The following is a 19,717-nucleotide window of genomic DNA, read 5'->3' as shown; positions in this document are numbered from 1 at the left end:
GTCAGGGCATGACAAAACTTCTCCGGGCCCCAAAAAATACCCTTAGACTCCAGAAGGTTAAATGCGTAGAGTGTGTATCCGTTCAGGAAATCATTCCTGCCGATACAGAGCGGTTGATCTTTAAGGTGTCTCCCGGTCGTCATCGCCAGCTGATAATATTCGCGCACCGCCAAACCGGCTTTGAAATTAGGTTGTAGAGGCTTGGCGGGAAATTGTTGACCGTCCACGTAGACTGCTAGGAATTCCAGATTGTAATGTTTGAACGCGAATGGATTTTTCTCGTAGGAACCGGTGAATGCGTCGTTATCGACCATACCGATAACGATAGACTTTGGCAGCGTTCCTAAAAACAGATTTTCTTGATTGGAAACGCGAGAGCCAGCGGATATGGAGAACGATTTTAGACAGACCCTATCGATGGGGTACTTGGCCGTGGTCGAGAGCAGCGTCTGGGCGTGAGCCAGTCTCACCGGGGGCAATACGGAAACTTTTTTGACAAATAGGGATGCTGCCGCTATATGTAATTTGTAAGCCACGTCGTCGGACCTCATCAGACAGAATTCATCCTTTCCTCGTATAAAACGTAATTTTAAATCATTAATTAAAAGTTTCTCTTGAAAGAATATATTGCTGTGTATGGGGGCAAGCAGTTCCACCTCACTGCTTCGGCTGGTGTAGAGCGATCTCTTCATAAGCCCCTTGTTACGGCCTGCGGGGTCATGTACATCCATGTGACCGGCTGTGTCTTTGTCAAACAGCCCGGCGGTGAAAACAGTTTCCAACGTATCTTTACCGTAGTTGAGCAGACTTTCGATGATGCAGCGATACGGATGAGTTCCGGAGCTCTGAGATATCAGACGGTCGCCGAGGGTTACGTCGACCTGTGAAAACATGGTAGCTGCCAGGTAATTTATCGGCCCCACCTTAGCCGGGTGAGCAATAACTTCTCCATCAGGCGCCGTGATTTTCACCCATAGATAGAGCATAGTGTTATTGAGATCCAAATAATCGTCGCCGTTGCCGGCGATAAAAAACTCCAATGGTGCAGAGTCCGATATGGCCGATAATGGGGCTACTTCTAAATAGCCATTTTTCTCAATAACGGTCTGCGTCAGCGGGACCGTAAATAGGTCCAACTCGGACTTGATGCACTCCCCAGACATGCGGTGCAATAACGCCATGTTAGAAAATGGTTTTTGCGACTCTCTTGATCGACGCCTTTCGACTAACAGACGTCTTACGCTTTCTGCGTACGACTGAGCGTTTCTTTGGTCCAAGTGTTGTTTTCTTCTTTCCCCACTGACCACGCCTCCTCACACCCAGTGGTTTAGACATCCTCTTACGCGCCATGACCATCAGACCGGATCAGTCTTGAGCTTTATCGTTATGAGATCGCGTCAATACGTTTGAGACGACGTCGGATACTATATTTTTAGCGGCCGATTTTAGATGGGGTTTCGCGATGCTAAATCCTATTTTTAACAGAGGTATAGCCATCCTGAACAGGCCTCTGAAATGACCCCCTAAGCCTGCTCCGTACATAACCCCTCCCCCGGCATAGCCCGGCAAATCCCCGCCGGCCTGATTTCGGTAGTAGCTGACATAGTCTGCGTCTCTCCGGGTCTAGAATAAACCATTTTTTGGTTTAAAGTGTAGTTTTACGATGACTTTCCCGTAAGAAAATGGTACTCTGCGGTTTTGATCATCCTTCAACTCTATGGTGATGTCGGTGATGTGATCCTTGCTGATCGATGCGTAATGCAGGGTGTCGTATCTAGCAATGACCGAGTCGTTGCTTTTACCCGATATATGTACGCATCTCAAAAGAGGGACGTAAGAATCACCGACCGTTTGATATTGGATAATGTCCGTGTAGACGTACATCGTGTAGAACCCCCCGTTGATATCGCATTGATGAGGGGCGTACATGACGGCGTTTACGGTAAAATCTGTTTTTTTTAATGATAGTTTAAACCGCCGAGAGGTTTTAGCGTGGTTCCTAAAATAGTGGCTAGGCTCCCGCGAAAACTCATCGAAATGTTGGGTTTCGCGGTCAGAATCACCTTGTTTTTTAATTCGTCGTGACTCAATACGGCCGCTGGTGCGGTAAGTTGATTTATAGCATGCAGGATCATACGAATGTTTGCGTAGTACCCACCGTTTGTGTAATTTCGTAATTACAGAAAAACCGATATACGAGTCTTTGGGGGTCTTGCTATCCGGGGGTGACCGTCTTCGTCATCAAAGTTGTACCAACTTCTAGGATATTCAATTTCGGCAAGTCCGACTTCCCATTGTCCTTTCAAGTCTATAGCTTTTGCTAACCTGGTCGTATAGGAGGATATGCGATTTTCAGGATAAACCGACAATGACGCATTGCACGGCAACGTGACGTAGAACCCGTGATCGTCCATGGCGGTCCTTCACTGGTATGATCTCATCCGTTAAACGTCGGGGTGTTTTAAGTCCAGCAGAGTTTTTTTTATCTATGTAACTATTAAATTTTGAAGGCCACCCTAGCCATTTCACTAAAACGAGCGTAGATTTCCCTTGTTTTTTCTGACCTAAAATCTTTTCCACCTTAAAAGATTTGTTTTTACTCACAATTATTTTTTGCAGCTCTTTTTCGTAAAAAAAACCCATCGATGACATCGCCGTCATAATCGGTGAGTCTGTAGACCGGGGGTTGACGCGGAATACACGAGGATGCGGTGAAAAATTCCTCAGTGTAGTTCTGCTCATAACCTTTGGCGAACGGGCCTCTCACTTTAGAAATCCTGACGACGTCGCCGACTTTGAAATTAAATACGGGTCTCTCGGTCTTCTTTATATCGCCGTACAAGTTTTGAAACACTTGATCCTCGTTTACTTTACCGACGTCCACGGGTCTCATTCTGATACTTCGATGATAACTGGTGTTGTACCCCTGCATGATGTCTTGTAAAACATCTATTTATCGACGGGAATTTGTAGCCGTTAAAAATCTCCACATACGACTTTTTAACGTTCTGTTAAATCGTTCCACGACGCTGGCTTTCAAATCAGTAGCGGTAGCGAAATGATTAATGTTGTGCTTTTTCATCACATCTTGAAATTGTTTGTTAAAAAATTCCTTTACCTGTTACGTCTGCAATTTCTGCGGCACACGGCCCTCATCGAGGATAGACTCGAACGCTCTAGTGACCTCGAGACCGCTCTTATTCTTCAACACACGAGCCCAGGCGTACTTGCTAAATATGTCTATGCACGTCAGCAGATATTTATGACCGTCATTATCCTTGGCGTAGGTGATCATGTCGACGAGATCGGCCTGGAACTGAGTATCGACCCCGTACACGACCACTCTGTTTCGTTTGTATTTTATAGGCGCTGTTTTGTGTAATGTGTAAGCATCCTCACCAGCCAGCCATTCTGAAACCTGTTTATCGCTTAGACGGACCCCGATGTCTTTCAAGACGGCGTCTTTTAATCGTTTTTTACCGCCTAAAGAGCCCGGGTTGGAGGGCGTATAATAAGCCTCTTTCATGAGCTCCGACATGCTGCCGTCGCAACCCTTGGAAAAGAATGGCGCGTACAAGCAGTTTGAATCAATCTTTTATTAAAAGACGTTACAGGATATAATACAAGTAAAATGGATATAATAGAAGATAGAAATACTATAAGTAAAAATGGATATACTACAAAACATACATACTATAAGTAAAAATGGATATAATACAAAACATACATTCTATAAGTAAAAAATGGATATAATACAAAACATGCATACAGAGACTAAGTACAATGGTATTAATATAATACAACATGTAAAAATACACACTCTAAGTAAAGAATGGGATTAATATGATTCAACATGCAAAATGGATATAATAAAAATACACGTTCTAAGTAAAAAATGGATATAGCAGGGATTAATATAATACAACATGCAAAAGGGATATAATGACGTTACATACACAGACTAAAAAGTAAAATGGTTATAGCAGCTATGTTACAGGATACAAAATGGATTAATAATACCGTCAGTGGTAATCTAACCAGAAAAGAAAATCGCGGCAGGCCATCATGTTTTTGTCTAGGATGTAATCGATGTACATTACGACAATTTTGTCTACGTTTTTAATCACTTCTACGATTTTGACAACGTCGTCCTGATCATCGGAGTCATATTATTTTGATTTCTTCATTAGCTCGGTACAGACATCGGCCACGTACGTACAAGTACACAGCAGATCGGTGATCCCGAGCGGGGATTGTGATTCACACAGCATATCTAGAACCTGTTTTATCATTACGATGGGTGGATCATTACCGTCAACACATTTGTCCGTCATATAGTCCCATGAGCTAGCCAGTCCTCTTATATAAGCCATATTTTTCTTGAGATTTGCCTCGCGCACAGTATTGTGACACGGAGTATCGGGGTGGGACGCGTCCATAATCTTGCTCATGAGATCGGTCATCTGGTCTCTGTAATGCTCTTTAAACAATAGTTCCATACAGCACTTTAGGCTACAGGCTACACCTATGTTGGAGATGGTTTGGTCACTGGCCATTCGCGTTGGGGAGATTTTCCAGAGATCAACGACGTCGCAGACTATTTCCTTGCAGGGTTTGTCCAGAAGTCTCGCCCTGATTTCTTCCACCTTGGCGACGATGAATGGTTCGTCTTTTAATTCGCGCAGAATAGTCCCGACTGTTCCTTGAATACGATGGGGTTGAGATTTTAACCCACACCGCTCCAGGAGGGTAGTGATGATGGAATGAAAAGAGGCTTTAAACTGCTTGCCTGAAAGTTCGTCAAAGTGTGTGTCGGAGTAGTAGTTGGGAGGGTCAAACAGACAGGAATGTTGCAGCTGGCTAGGATGGTTAATCGCACAGCCCTCGCACTCGTCCTGCTTGTCGTTGAGATGTTGCAGCAAAACCACGGTCGCGGCTTTTATGATTTTGAATCCGATGTCGTTGAAACATCCGTCTGTGGCGTCGAAGCCAGAATTAGAATGAGGAAGGGTTTGGTCGAATGTAGATGAGTCATGCGATTGTCAATCGTTATGGAGCCCTAAACTTTTGTCCACTCTGTGGGGGGAGGCACGCCCGATCATCGGACCTGAGTCTAAGCTACGTTTGATAGCCAGACCAGAGTCCTTTTGGAGGTCCGAGGGTTCAGGGGTGAAGATGTTGTCAGGAGCCCAATCGTTTTCAAAGCACGATTGCAACTCTATGCGCCGTCTGACCGTTTTAGCCGAGACCCAGTCGTTGTGGAGGCCCGATGGACTGCAGGCATCAGTCGGAGTATGTAGGGTTGCGTCGTCGTCGTCGGGAGGGTCGAGAATGCTGCCAAAAGAGATACCGCAGCTGCATACGTGGTCTTCAGCCATGGTTTATAAATGCTGCTTGGGAGGGTTGGGTCGCCGTATTTTATGAGGGCTGTGGAAAAGGGGTGGGGGCGTTGGAGGGCTTCAGCCTTGATTTATACGCGACGCTTGGCAAGGTCCGAACGTCGTGCTTTAGAATGGCTGTAGTGAATGGGCGGGGACGGCAGAGTGTATGTGCTGCTCCGCGGACATCTCTCAGGGTGGAACAGCTGCACTTTAATTTTGTTGTATCCGTCATGCATGTCACACCATTTGAACATTTTGTTGATGATTGAAAAATCCCTATTCAGTAGATCCAGATCGCACCACTTGAACAAAAATTGCATTTCATACAGATTGTGATGCTCGTTAGGCGGGATGTGGGCCAACCGAGTGTTGTTGAGCTTTGTCTTGTCTTTACAGGAGAATAAGTAAACAGAATCATTCGGCCTCTTTTTGAGTATGGTCACCCACCACACGGTAACCGGACATTCGGGGTCGCCCCGTCCCACTCCCCCACGTACAAAGGCTCCTCGCCGCCGTCATTCAGATCGTTCCAGACACTTTGTAAAATAGAGACCAGTCTTTTTCAGGAAATACCAGACACTCGTCTTCCCCAGCCTGAAACTCACCGAGGCCGTCAGTGGTGTAGAGCGTAACAACTTGAGTTGGTTTGTGAAATTTGTATCCGAATACGCGGTTACTACGCATCATAAATTCACCTTTAGTCCATTCCGAAATTTCATGGAGAAAACTTGGTTTTCTCGGTGCCATAGTCAGGCTATCCGCCATCCTGTTGCTCACCCCGGCATCTGGCGATTGAGGGGAGGATAAACCATCCATGCTCATGTAGCTCATGTTTCCCTTTCTGTTAGTGCATGTAGAACACACCGACCCCATTTATATACTGCTCATGAATGTAATGGGAGTGGGACGCATACACACACACGCACATACACACACACACACACACACACACGCATAACCGTATAACTGGGACAAAGTTCAAACAACCGGCAAATAGCTTCTGTCAAAACCACATGATCGATGCCTGGGGAGGGTTCATATACTGTAAAACTACCCGTCTAAAAAAATGATTTTTTAATAATTAGTACTTCTTAAGCTTCTGTCAAAACCACATGATCGATGCCTGGGGAGGGTTCGTATACCGTAATAATGACAAATGAACAACTAGTAACTAGAAAAATCTTACGTGGGGCAGACCTATTAAATACCCTCTAGACATCTCTGTTAAAGTTTTTAAAGCATTTTATACGCATTTGCATAAATTCTTCTTTCAGAACGGTCTGTATGGAGAGATGTCTTAACACTGATTTTTCCTCTGAAACACAAAAAACGAAAATTGAAATGAAATTAATATTTTATGTTTTGAGAATGGCCAGCCCTTCTCTGCAGATATTGTGCTTCTGGTTTGTGTATTTTAAATCACATAAAGTCTACAAAATATATAAAAACTCTTGTTTTTTGTCACGTCTGTAAAAAAGCCTGTCAAACATGTTCATAAATAGATACTTTACTGATGTCTGGACTCTGTTTGGGATTTAGAAAAACTTCAATATATTGTTCATGAATAGGCTACATTCTATGAAAATTTATATTTAACACTAAAAAAATATTGTATGGATGCAACAAAAAACCGTCGACGCTCCACTCAGGGCTCGTAGTTCTGATTGGGCTCAACTGATTTTAAAATCTGTAAGAAATGCATCGATCTGTAGATAAAATAACTGATGAAAATGTACTGTTATTTTCATCACAAACAAAATTTGCACAGCAGAAAGCAGCAATTATACCTTTTAATGCTGACAATGTTATTAGTGTGGCGTTTGGTTGGAAAAAAGTTTGCACACAATAGCCTAATCCCCTTTAAAACTCTCCTGTTATTTTATTTATTTTTTATTTTATTTTTACAGGCTACGTTATGAACATAACATTTCAACTTTATCCATGGAGTGAAGGCGGAGCGGTGTTTCTGGTATCAGTGAACGCGGAGTGATTATTAAATGCTCGGAGCGTGGAGGGAAACTGTTGCTGCTCCACTCTCACATACTCTGCTGCCGAGTGAGAGATGTTTCGCCCTACAAAATGAACAAGACCGTCCGGTGTAGACACGCTTAGACGGTGTCTGCTATATTTACAAATAATTGATATAAGAAATAAAAAAATAAATACATAACCTAAACCAGCGGCATAACGAGATGAAAATATAGACTAGAAAATATATTTACACTTGCTCTGTCCTACGTCCATGACACTGACCTCCCTGCAGAATTGCCAGTTTTAATCTGAACAGCCCTTAACGCAGAGTGGATGGTTAGATGCATGATGGGCTAGTATTAAAAAAAATAAATTAATAAATAAAATAAAGGTCTTTGCAGCATTAAGGTAATAACATTAGCTACTGCTTTTTTTAATCATCTCGTTTCAGTTATAAATTTGACAGGTAAATGATAAAGAATTGTATTATATTTTGTTTTGTTCATTTTATTTGTCATTTGAATATTGATTTTAAGTAGGGAGGCAAAAAAATCGATTTAAATCGTAAATCTGATTTTTTGTGAAAAAACTGGGGATTTTTTTAGGCCATTGCCCAGCCCTAATGCAACAGTTTTTTTTTTTTTGTTTTTTAGTTAAGGCAACTTCCTCTGAAATTAAGTTATAATAACTAATAAACTTTATTGCGCTATACAGTAGTCAACATTTGAAGTGGATCAAACTTTTCTTTAAAGTTGTTTTAAAACCAATATGTCCTAAAACCTGTTCTGCAAGTTTGAAACCCTCATAAGACACTGTCCATATGAAAGACCAAGAGATTCACACCTTTATCTCGACCCCTACAAGCTATACATAACTACCCCAAAAACCCCAACCCCCTCCAGCTGAACTGAACTGTCTGTTTTTTGGCTGTGAGGAACGGTGTTTTGTCATGATACTGGGTTGAAACATGCCTGCACTCACAGCAGCCCTACTCTTTTATTCATTATTTTCCCGCAGCCCATATTATTATTATCACTAGACCAAAATAATAAATTCTCAATTGATAATTAATCTATTTTTGAGAAAATCGTAGATGTTTGAGGCAGGCTTTAAGACCAAGCGAAATCCTTTGGATTTTATAAAATCAGTTTGAGCGAATACAACTCATTGATCATGAGCCCAACATTTAGTTAGGTATGTTTTTTTTCTGTGTGGATGGGTGTGTTGTTATTTTGTTGAGCTAATGCTGTTAAATAGAGATAAACAAAAAAAAAAAAACTAGTGTAGGCTATTCTTAAACTTGGAGCTCATTATATTGAATTACAAATCCGAACACCAGAAGCAACCTACACTCTCTAAGTGTTCTTTCATTGAAAAGTATGCATTTTATTTATTCACAGGCTATATGGTTGAAATAATATTTTAGTTGAAAACTTTAAGTGCCATTGTTTAAAAAAAATGCATCATAGAAATGCTTTAAAATCCAATGGACAGACATAGGTCTATATTATTGTACATTACAACTATTTCGACCGTCCCCTATTTTCTTAAAGAGTAAATACTTATTTTCTTCAAGAATAAACATTATAAAAAAAGAATAAAAGAACCTCTATTAGCCCTTATTTTCCATTTCTGAAGTTAATTTGCAACTCTAATGATGATGTGACTCCCCTGACAGTGGCACGTTCCTCAAAAAAAATAAAAATAAATAAAACCTTGTTAGAGCTATGTGAGCGATTAATAGATTTAAAAAAGAAAAAAGGTGTGCTTGGTTTCCGAAATGGAAAACGAATACAGCTCATAAAAAATATGATGAAAGTGTCATGATAATATAGTATTAATTCATAGAAAGAATTTAAGCAATTAAAACCTTTTTTTTTAAATACCATATTCAACTTGAATTTCAATACTATTAAGCTGACTTTAAAATCTTAAGGAGTTTATAAGTTGAAACGGTAAAATGTCACAGTGCATGTTAAATAGTCTAAATGAACTTGTATCTTATATAGTATCTGAAGACCTTGATTGCATGTTAGCATAAAACTAACAATATATTTTGACTTTTTTTAAATTAACAATTCCTGTATATAATATGTGACAGCAACCTTTATATCAAACATTTTGAAATCGTCCACAGCTGAGCAACGCGGGAGGCAGCTTGAGCACGCGGAGTGAATGTGATGCACAAAGTCATTTTCGGATGCAATGGAAAAATAAAGCTGGATAAAATTATAGCTTACACAAAACTTGTAAATAGTTAACAACATAGCCTAGATTAGGCCCATACTCTGTTTCTAAGTATATAATGTAAATTTGTTAACCCACAATAACACATTTTAACCAATTAATCGCCTATTTTCGTTTGCTGCATTTTTTTTTTAACATGCTAAAAAATAAATTAAATTTGTGAGAGTTGCATTTTATTACATTCTGAAATAATAACAGCAGGCTATAGGCCTAATGTACCAACAGGATATTTTTAGTTCCCTTCACTTTACAACAAATCCTTTAAATTCAACAAATTTATCAGAACAGAACAAGAATTACAAATATATAATTCTAATGGATACATATAATTGCAGTATATAATAATATAGGCTTATAAACAAAACAAAAATAATAATTAAAAATAATTTAAAAAATAATAAGGTTGTGCTTCTCTCTCATTCGGGACAAATCCAAACATGTTGCCCATTTGAAGCTAAACTCTTATTCATAAGGTAAAATAGGCTTTGGATTTCACAGGTGTTTCAGTATCTACGCATAATGAACAAAAATATGCCAAAGTGGACCACTGCTCGCGCCGCATGGCTCGGTGAACTACTGCTGTTTCCAACGAATATGTGTGCGTGAGGCACCAGCGAGATTAAAGTCACAATTCACAATTTTTCACACAGTAAAGGCATAATTAAAAAATGCAAAGTGTTAGCAGTTTGAAAAATCAAGAATAATAACAGTGAAGAATTATTTGTAAAAGCTGCACCGTTCTCATTTCGCTCTGCAAATGGAACCTGAAATTATTTTTTTTTTAACCAATAATGAACCGAAATGAAAACATTTAGCTTCTAATCCGCATATATGCCTATATATGTAATGACTGTTTAATAACAATAGCATGCATAAGAGCTTGTGTAAAGGTCTTTCTTAAAATTTTTGATGAGTAGACTGTAGCCTAAGACTATCCTATTTTTTAATGGCTTTTAAGGATGTTATAATGTATATTATAATGTTATTGTTGTTTTACGTCTTCCTTTCATTTTACAATTACATTCAGTTCGCAATCTATCCCTTTGCGCCACCTGGCGGTAGTTTCGCGAATTATTTTAACAGTGATTTGCAGTTAACGCCACGGCCCTGCGGCGGCGGCAGGTGCGGCGGTAATACCCATTTTGGTTGTCAACCTACCGTATGTCAAGTTTCACATTCGGAACTGTAATGAGAGTGGCAATGATACTGGCACTCACGTTAAACACAGCTCAGGTCTACAGGACCTAGTTGAAACCATGTAACAGTCAAGGGGGACGCGGCAACTAGACAATGCCACATCACACCAGGGGCGGAGTTAATGCGTGGGGAAACAAATGTGAAATGGCGGCGTCTCCGGCACCATCAAATAGATTAGTTGAAGTTTGTTTAATTTCAATGAAGTTATGTGTTATGATGCAATGGCCGTACCGGTGCTCAAATAAGTTGAGTATGATGGTGATCATGATCACAATATCATAACGTGATCAGCTGATAGGGATAGCATTGAATTAGTGGTACGTCAATACAGGGGTGTATACGACCTAGTAGAAACCACTGAGGCAAGCAGCTCAGCTCATAACTGAGGCTGAGTAGGCGCGTGCGCTGCACACACTGACAGCACATGTGGGGCAAGCAACGACACATCTAGGTTATAAAACCTCGCGAAAGTGCTGGGTGATGACCAGCCTGCCGCCATGCAAATGTACTGAATAGATATGCCATTTGCCCAGGCCCACAAGGACGTGAGTCCACGGGTTAAGTGGGCCCAGACCCCTATAGGACATTTCACGCCCTTAGAGCCAAAGCAGTTCCGTCGACGATCCAGTGTTACAGTCTTTGCTTGGACACAGGCAGGCCTTTTGTGCACCCTCTAAAGCATACATACAACTAGTTGCTCCAAGAGCCTGAACTGTATAGAGTGCTCGGTATAAATGTGCACTGCACTTACAGGGAAGAGCAAGAGTGTATTGAGTGGCTCCTGCCCGGCCAGAGTTTCTGGGCGGAAAGCAGATAGTGTTATGACCTCCACTAGAGGACAGCCTGAGCAGGAGTCCTGTCTTGAAAGAGAGCGCACACAAGCTCGCTGATTGTATGGGCTCAAACGGGCCTTTTTTTTTTTTTAAAGGAAGGCAAGAATTATTGGTATTGGGTAGTTGAATGGGCCTTCGCCCCGCAACCCACACCAATTTGTGAAAACTCTCCGTTAATGTGCATAAAGACGTCTAGTGGAAGGAGACCTAGCCTCAGACAGTGTTCAACACGTGCTGAGGAAGTGCATCCGTTATAAGCAAGCTCTGTCGAGCGGCCAGACATAAAGAAGGCTCTATGGATAGACGACGGGGGGCTACCAGCATCTCCACCAGTTCTGGGTACCACGGCTGATTGGGCCATTTTGGTGCCACTAACAGAACAGATTTACTTTCCTCTCAGATTTTGCAAAGCACGAGAGGCAGAAGTTTCCCTGGAGGAAAAGCATACTTGCTTACTTTAGGCCAGCTGTGAGCTAGTGCATCACTCCCAGTGGACAGTGTGTCAGTGAATAAAACAGCGGGCGGTGAGTGTTTTCCGCTGATGCCAAGAGATCCACCTCTGCCCTGCCAAATACACTCCAAATCATATTGACTTTAAAAGGGAGTTATCTCCACTCTCCGTGGATTACCCCGCCCCTCGACAGTAAATCCACGCCACGATTCAGGCGTCTGTGGACATGTACTGCCCGGATGGAGAGGTGTCGATCTGCCCACAGAAGAAGGTCTCTCGCCAGCCGCAGCAGCAGCCGCGAGCTCACACCCCCTTTGTGATTTATAGACGCTACCACTGTCACGTTGTCCGTCCTGATAAGTACGTGACTGTGGAGAATGTCCAGGAGAAAGCACTCAAGCGCTAGGTGTACAGCACGGAGCTCCAGACAGTTTATGTGGCACAACTTCTGTTTCTGACCACGTCCCGAAGGCTGGTCTGCCGTTGCATGCTCCATGCATCTGTTGTAACAGTCTTTCTCCTGATCACTTGGCCAATAAGAACACCCTGGCAATACAGAGCCATATTGCGCCAAGGACCCAGCACTCGCACGTCACTTTGATACACAAGGTGCCCGTACGCTTTAGCCAGAACTGAAACGCTTGCATATGTAGGAGCCCTAGTTTGCACACTGTCAAGGCGGCAGCCATCTGGCCGAGCATCCCCTGAAAGCATTTTGGCGGAGGAGTGCCCTCACTTTAAGACTGCAAGAGAGCTGATCAGTATTTGTGAGCTCTCCTCCGTCAGACATGCTCGCATATTGATTGAATTCAACTCCACTCCTAAAAGGGAGATGTCCTGGCATGCTCTTTTGCATATTCAGTCAGCCCTAAAAGCTCTGAAGATGAGTGAGGTGTCTTAGCTTGGTCGCTGAGCAGTGCACTCAGGGTAGGGCCATGAATTGGTACGCTATCCCCTCGAATGCAAATCTCAGAAAACGCCTGTGGCGAGGGGCTACCTGAATGTGAAAATAAGCATCCTTTAAATCCACAGAGACAAACCAATCTCTCGGTCTGATGCGTGAGAGGATTTTTCTAAACGTAATCATTTTGAATGAGTGCTTTGAAAAAGCGCGGTTCAACGGTCTCAGGTCCAAGATTGGGCGGAGTCCACCGTCTTTCTTTGGTACCAGAAAATAGCTACTGTAGAGGTCGCTCTCGCAGTCTGCTAGGGGCACTGTCTCTACAGTGCATTTTGCAAGGAGGTTGTATATTTCCTCTAGCGGAACAGAGGTTTTACGCTCCCATACAGTGGTCATTAACACCATTGAAATGGGGCGGCCTGCGGAAGAACTGTAGATTGTAGCTGTTCTTTATTGATTTCATAATCCACTCTGATACCCCTGGCAGTGCCTGCCATGCTTCTGTGAGCTGTGACAGCAGGCAAAGCAGGCTGCACACCATGAGGGATAACTCGCCGTTGGGGGGCAGAGAGTTTAATACCACACGTGTGTAAGAGTGAGTGATGGGGGAGAGTGGAGTGAGAGGAGGAGAATTGCTCTGATATTGAGGTGAGTTTTGTATGTTTTTCAACTTTATTGCTCCGCATAGTGGAACAGTCAAACAGAAACATAATTGCTCTCGCTGCCTGCAACAGACAGGGGCGTGATGAATACACACAGCGGAGCGAGCAAACTTTTTCAGTGACTCGTCTTCGGCGCTGGGTGCAGATTTCCTCCTCCGAGAGACAGCATCAGGAACGCGGCTTTGATTCTTGTGCCGGTGGCCTGCTGTCACTGTCAGGGCGGGTCTCTGGACCTGACCACGCTTCGGCCAAGGCTGTTTTGGTCTCACCGCTGGCTTATGTTCGCGCCAAACAGCAGCAGATGATGTGGTTTTCCCGCGCGCTGCACTGAGGATGAGTGGGAACATGCAGGAAGGTTTGGCAGGAAGTGGCTAATAGCCTTTAATTGTTTCTGTGCTTCAACGAAGTGCGCTGTGAACGTTTTTACCGCTGCTCTGAAGAGACCTGAGGGATTCACAGGAGCTTCCAGAAGGGCCGTTGTTTTTTTTTCTCTTCGAGTCCTTTGAACACTTCAGGGTCCGGCCCATCCTCATCCAGAGACTTGAGCAGCTTCGCCTGATACACCTGGAGTATCACCATCACGTGCAGTACTTTAAGCTGCTTGGCCCACTGCGGAGAAAGCCTTGCCGTGGCGCGGCAAGGTTCAGAGGGGAGAGGCGCGTTGTTCACTCTCCAGTTTGCTGCGGCTAAAGGACAGAGATGGGCGGCAACGGCTTCTTCCACAGAGGGGAGTTTAACATACCCCACTTGGTCAGTGCTGTCCACAGAAAACAGGAGGAAGGATCCCGGGTTTTGTGCACTCGACTGGTGAGCGGCGTGTCCTTTCATCCAGAGGTACCACTCGTCCAGACGGCTTCTGGCTGACTCGGCAGGAGGCGCCCACTCCAAACCGAGCTCATCAACTGCCTTGGACAGGACGCTAAGGAGCTCAACATCACTATAATGGAGGTCCCCCGTGATGCTGCCGTGGGGCTCAGTGTAATCCAGCGGGCTGTTAGACCACTCCTCTCTTGCAGACGCTGCCACCGAAATGGCATTATCCTCCTCTTCAGCTCGCTGCATGGCACCGAAGGACACCGCATCTTGAGCGATGGGGGAGGGGCAGAGAACAGCGGTCTATTAAGCTCCCTGGAAGGGGACCTGCATCAGGGGGGTGAGGAGCGCATGGGCACTGAGCCAGTGCGGGCTCAACACCTGACCCAGACAGATCCACATCGGAAGCTCGCGGCACTATCCTCCTTGGCTCGAAGAGGCTGCAGAGGAAGAGCGCGGCAGGGCTTGTTGGGCAAGTTCATCATCTTGGGCACCTGGAGCTTGAGAGTCCGGAGGCTCGTATCTCTGCAGTGGGGGCGGTTCGACCCCCCAAGTGCCGCATTTGCGTGGGCGCGACCCATCAGAGAGTCACCCTTGTTTACGATGCTCACCGGAACACAGCAGGGGAAGAGAAGGCGTGTCCGCTGCAGAGTGTAGATCACGGTGAGAAGTCTTGTTGATAGGCTTCTTACTTCTCGTAGAAGGTTGGCTGAAGAAAAAGATTCTGAATGGATGACGTAGAAGCGCTGCTTTATGTAGAGTGGGGGGCCCCTCATATTTCGCACGTTTGAACGCCATTGGTCAGTTTTACTGGCCTGATTCAATAAGGCTTCAGTAGTATTTGGAGAAAAGGGTAATTCCCATAGCAATGTAGAGTGACTGAATCGAAAGGGAACTGACCGTTTTATGTATGACTGACAAATATGCATCACATTACATTTGTTTATGTTAAAACTGTTTCCAGTTAAAAGGAAAAACATTCAAAAACATTCATTCAAATTACGTGAGCCGTGATACCTGCAGAACCTTGGGATCCTGGGAAATCTCTCGCTGCAGATCCTCTCTGCCACAGAAAAACACATCAACACATGAACATCTCTCAGAAGATTTGTATTCAGTGTATTCGGACGCAGCTGACCTGTCAGCATCACACTCCTCAAACACCTCGACGGGAATCATTCGGACGCTAATGCGACTCATCTCCTCTTAATATTCACCTCCTTTACTCCTCCTGCCTCTCTTTGATTAGTTCCTGTCAGAAATAGTTACTTTGTTTCTGCAACATACTCTCAAGATTTCAGTAGCTTTCTCAGAAACTATAGTATTGAAGAAACTTCTTGTAAATTGTAACCAAACCATTAAAATGCATGGCATTTGTTGTATTGCTATAATAATCAGTTGTATCATTATGAAATCGCTATATATTTTCATTTAGTGTGTTCATTTTACTGATCAGCAAAAATCTAACATGATACTGGGGTCTTTCATTACCTGACATGTCAAAGTAATCACCTCTCCGTCCTGTATTTTTACTTGGAATCACTGAACTCTCCCCTCTCACCTCTGGAAGAATCTGAGACGCTCCTAAATGGGAAAAGATTTCAGGAGCGCTGCCATGTTTAAGTTCTGAACCTTAGGCAAGAATCACTGTTATGCAGCTTACAGTGAACATTAGCTGAGTGTGTGTGTGTGTGTGTGTGTGTAGGGCAGGTTCAGGCCCTATTGGTGCCCTAGGTGAGATTTTAGATCATTCTATATTGACATTTGTACCTGCTCCTCGTCTTTGCTTCACTACCTGCCTTGTGCCCCTAAATTTTTCACTCATTTTTTAGAAATGATACTTTAAGAGCACATAAATGGCAAAACTATTTTAATTGCGTGCGCCATGCATAATTAATGTGTTATGATGATGTATTATAATTACGTCATGACACAGAGTGTTTAAATTAGTCTAACATGACATGTGGCCAAATCTTATGATTTTTTGTTGATGTCCATTTTATTTTACTCTAGCATTATTTTAATCAGTTTGATGATCGATTGGTACGAAAATTGTGAATTGTCAGAAATTATTTTGCTTAATAAATGGGTGTATAGTGCACAATGGTCACGAGGGCACACTTCCAACCCCCCAAAAAAAAAAAAACATTAGTGCGGACCCCCTCAGTCATTTTGCGCCCTAGACAACTTCCTATGCCCCCGGCCAGCCCTGTGTGTGTGTGTGTAAAAGACAAATGATTCCTAAAGGTCTGTGTGTTGTTGAAGAGAGTGCTGTGACTTCACTAAGTGATCACCATAAAAAAGCTGAAAAAAATCCTGCAGAAGAGCCACATTTACAGACCACAGCAGACAGCAAGAAAGAAATCACCTAGCAACCACCTACTACACCCTAGCAACTGCACAGTATTGCCATAGCAACAGAACATTCTAAATACTATATTGAAATGCTCAACCAACACAGAAAATATTTAGATCTCCTTAGCAATGCCCTAGCAACCACCTACAACACTTTTATTGGCACAATTCACACCAAAGAAATCACCTGGCAACCACCTAGAACACAATAGCAACCACACAAACCATTATTAATAACTTCATAATACACTAAAACATTTAAAACACCTTAGCAACCACCTACAACACTTTTTTTGCATGATCATAGAGACTCTATTCACACCAGACAAAGAAATCACCTAGCAACCACCTACAACACCCTAGCAGCCACACAAAGACCCTGAACTGCTAAAAATGAGTCTTTTCAATGAGAAAAGTCTTAGCAATGGATTAGCAACACACTGAAAACATTTAGAACACCCTAGCAACCACCTACAACAATTTTTAACATGATCAAATGTGACCCTGGACCACAAAACCAGTCATAAGGGTCAATTTTTCGAAATTGAGATTTATGCTTAATATGACCTAAATAATCTTTCCATTGATGTATGGTTTGTTAGGAGGACAATATTTGTCTGAGAATATTTTTGAAAATCTGAAATTTGAGGGTGCAAAAAAAAAAATCAATATTTAGGACATCATCTTTAAAGTTGTGCAATTAAGTTCTTAGCAATGCATATTACTAATCAAAAATTTAGTTTTGATATATATTACAGTAGTTTACAAAATATCTTCATGGAACATGATTTTCACTTAATATACTAATGATTTTTGGCAAAATGGATCATTTTGACCCATACAATGTATTGTTGTCTATTGCTACAAATATACCTGTGCTACTTATGACTGCTTTTGTGCTGCAGGGACACATAGCAAACAACATTTTATACAGATGGTAGACAACCAAAATGAGTATTACCGCCGCGCGTACCGCCGCGGTGTTAACTGCAAGTCAGTCGCGTGTTAAATTCATTCGCGAAACTACCACCAGGTGGCGCAAAGGGACGGATTGCGAACTGAATGTAATTGTAAAATGAAAGACGTAAAACAACAATAACATTATAATATACATTATAACATCCTTAAAAGCCATTAAAAATAGGATAGTCTTAGGCTACAGTCTACTCATCAAAAAATAAAAAAAAAACCTTTACACAAAGCCTCTTATGCATGCTATTGTTTTTAAACAGTCATTATATATATATATATATATATATATATATATATATATATATATATATATATATATATATATAATATATATATATATATATATATATATATATATATATATATATATATATATACACACGGATTAAAATGTTTTCATTTCGGTTCATTCTTGGTTTAAAAATAATAATAATAATAATAATAATAATAATAATAATAATAATAATAATAATCTTCAGTTTCCATTTGCAGAGCGAAATGAGAACGTTCCAGCATTTAGAAATAATTTCTTATTAACTCTGTTATTATTCTTGATTTTTCAAACTGCTAACACTTTGCATTTTTTGAATTGTGCCTTTACTGTGTGACCAATAATTGTGAATTGTGACTTTGATCGCGCTGGTGCCTCACGCGCACATATTCATTGGAAACAGCAGTCGTTCACCGAGCCATGCGGCGCGAGCAGCGGGCCATTTTGGCATAATTTTGCTAATTATGATTTTTTTTTTTGTCGATACTGAAACACGTGTGAAATCCAAAGCCTATTTTACCTAATGAATAAGAGTTTAGCTTCAAATGGGCAACATGTTTGGATTTGTCCCGAATGAGAGAGATAAGCCCAATTATTTTTAATTATTATTATTTTTGTTGTTGTTTATAAGCCTATATTATTATATAGCCTGCTGCAATTATATTTACCCATTAGAATTATATATTTGTAATTCTTGTTCTGTTCTGATAATTTTTTTAAATTTAAAGGATTTGTTGTAAAGTGAAGGGAACTAAAAATGTCCTTGGTACATTAGCCTATAGCATTATTAGGCCTGCCGTTATTATTTCTGAATGTAATAAAATTGCAACTCTCACAAATGTAATTTATTTTTTAGCGGGTTTTCGTGTATGTTTTTATCCAGCTTTATTTTTCCATTGCATCTAAAAATGACTTTTTGCATCACATTCACTTCGTGAACAAAACAAATATAACTTCAGATCTGCCTCCTGGATTGTTCAGCTGTGGACGATTTCAAAATGTTTGATATAAAGGTTGCTGTCACATTTTATACAGGAATTGTTCATTTAAAAAAAAAAAAATCAAATTATATTGTTAGTTTTATGCTAACATGCAATCAAGTCTTCGGATACTATACAAGATACAAGTTCATTTAGGCTATTTAACATGCACTGTGACATTTTACCGTTTCAGCTTATAAACTCCTTTGAGATTTTAAAGTCAGTTTAATAGTATTGAAATTCAAGTTGAATCTCGAAAAAAAAAATTTTTAATTAAATTATTTCTATGAATTAATAAGTTAGCATGACCTTTTCATCATAGTATTTTTACGAGCTGTATTCGTTTTCTGAAACCAAGCACCCACTTTTTAAATCTATGAATCGCTCGCATATCTCCTACAACCTACAAATAAAGGCTAATAGAGGTTCTTTATTTATTTATAATGTTTATTCTTGAAGAAAATAAGGATTTATTCTTTAATAAAATAAGGTATCCAAATATTTGTAATGTACAATAATATAGGCCTATATCTGCCTGCAGTTAAAAAGTTATATTTGTTTTGATTCATCCATTTATGTTACAATTAGCCTATTCTAAAAATAAAAATAAATAATGTCATAAAAAATGCCATCGGTCTGAATAAATTTTACCATTATAGAATTGGGGTAGTAATTTAGGAGGT

At 41.4% G+C, this 19,717-nt stretch overlaps 1 pseudogene; it reads right to left on the bottom strand.

Moving 5' to 3' along the window:
* Positions 1 to 1,649: 1,649 nt before the first annotated feature.
* On the bottom strand, positions 1,650 to 5,378 carry LOC122137234 (annotated as a pseudogene).
* Between the last annotated feature and the right edge of the window lie 14,339 nt (positions 5,379 to 19,717).

This window comes from Cyprinus carpio, chromosome B4 (assembly GCF_018340385.1).
Source record: "Cyprinus carpio isolate SPL01 chromosome B4, ASM1834038v1, whole genome shotgun sequence".
In the NCBI taxonomy this organism is placed as follows: Eukaryota; Metazoa; Chordata; class Actinopteri; order Cypriniformes; family Cyprinidae; genus Cyprinus; species Cyprinus carpio.
Note: the sequence above shows the minus strand (reverse complement) of the source record. Positions and strands in the feature narration are given on the sequence as shown.